Source organism: Lepidothrix coronata, unplaced genomic scaffold (assembly GCF_001604755.1).
Source record: "Lepidothrix coronata isolate B3197 unplaced genomic scaffold, Lepidothrix_coronata-1.0 Scaffold876, whole genome shotgun sequence".
Classification (NCBI taxonomy): Eukaryota; Metazoa; Chordata; class Aves; order Passeriformes; family Pipridae; genus Lepidothrix; species Lepidothrix coronata.
Genome location: NW_016691056.1, coordinates 7,629 through 9,074, shown reverse-complemented (window position 1 = coordinate 9,074; position 1,446 = coordinate 7,629). Strand labels below are relative to the sequence as shown.

General features: G+C 53.3%; 1 long non-coding RNA gene across 1 annotated transcript in view; it reads left to right on the top strand.

Moving 5' to 3' along the window:
* The first annotated feature begins 1,049 nt into the window (after nucleotides 1-1,049).
* LOC108510432 overlaps nucleotides 1,050-1,446 on the top strand; it is a 4,405-nt gene continuing 4,008 nt past the window's right edge. Inside the window, exons 1-2 of the long non-coding RNA XR_001878815.1 lie at nucleotides 1,050-1,128; nucleotides 1,218-1,262. This is a non-coding gene — a long non-coding RNA (uncharacterized LOC108510432). The remainder of the gene's footprint in view (nucleotides 1,129-1,217; nucleotides 1,263-1,446) is intronic.

Genomic DNA, 1,446 nt, shown 5'->3' with positions numbered 1-1,446 from the left:
GCCCGTTTCCGCCTGGACGGGCCCGTTTCCTTTTCCTGGAGCTTTGGGATCATTTGAAATGTTTGATTTCAGAGGGAATTTCCCCCCTTGGAAATCCTGTGATTGTGTCTTGCCCAGCAGCTCCTTCCTCCAGGCCCATCCCAGCCCTGGAGCCGGGGGGTAAATCCAGGCAGATCCGTGGTTTTTTGGGGGGGGGTTGGGAGGGTTTGGGGTTATTTTAATCCCGGGTGTAACTGGAGCTGCCAAACTCGGCTGCTGGGCCGGGCTTTGCTGCTTGGACAAGGGCAAAGAGCTTCCAGGAGGGAAGAGGAGATTTGGGGGAAGGTTTGGGGGCATTTTTTGGGGGGGGAGATTTTTCACCCGAGGTGAAAAACCGAAGGTGCTGCAGCTCCTCGTCCCAGCCTTTAAACAGGACGTGACTTTTATTTCCTTTTCCGGTTCAAACTCTTCCAAAACCTGCCTTTTTTCTTTTTTTTTTTTTTTTTTTTTCTGAAGCTCTACCAGCTGAGGGTTGGGCTGGGCTGGATAATTTGGACTGGGACAGGTTGGACTGGAAAGGTTGGGTTGGATAATTTGGACTGGGACAGGTTGGACTGGAAAGGTGGGGTTGGGACGGGTTGGACTGGAAAGCTTGGGCTGGATAATTTGGATTGGGACAGGTTGGACTGGCACAGGTTGGACTGGCACAGGTTGGGCTGGATAATTTGGATTGGCACAGGTTGGACTGGAAAGGTTGGGCTGGATAATTTGGATTGGGACAAATTGGGTTGGATAATTTGGACCGGGACGGGTTGAGTTGAATAACTTGGATTGGGACAGGTAGGGATGGCACAGGTTGGACTGGGACAGGTTGGGTTGGATAATTTGGGTTGGGACAGGTTGGACTGGAAAGGTTGAGTTGAATAACTTGGATTGGGACAGGTTGGACTGGCACAGGTAGGACTGGCACAGGTTGGGTTGGCACGGGTAGGGTTGGATAATTTGGACTGGCACAGGTAGGACTGGCACAGGTTGGGTTGGCACAGGTAGGGTTGAATAACTTGGATTGGGACAGGTTGGACTGGCACAGGTAGGACTGGCAGAGGTTGGGTTGGCACAGGTTGGGTTGGATAATTTGGACTGGCACAGGTAGGACTGGCACAGGTTGGGTTGGATAATTTGGACTGGCACAGGTAGGACTGGCACAGGTTGGATTGGGACAGGTTGGACTGGCACAGGTTGGATTGGGACAGGTTGGACTGGCACAGGTTGGACTGGCACAGGTTGGACTGGCACAGGTTGAGTTGGCACAGGTTGGATTGGCACAGGTAGGACTGGCACAGGTTGGACTGGCACAGGTTGGGTTGGCACAGGTTGGGTTGGCACAGGTTGGATTGGGACAGGTTGGACTGGCACAGGTTGGACTGGCACAGGTTGGACTGGCACAGGTTGAGTTGGCACAGGGTG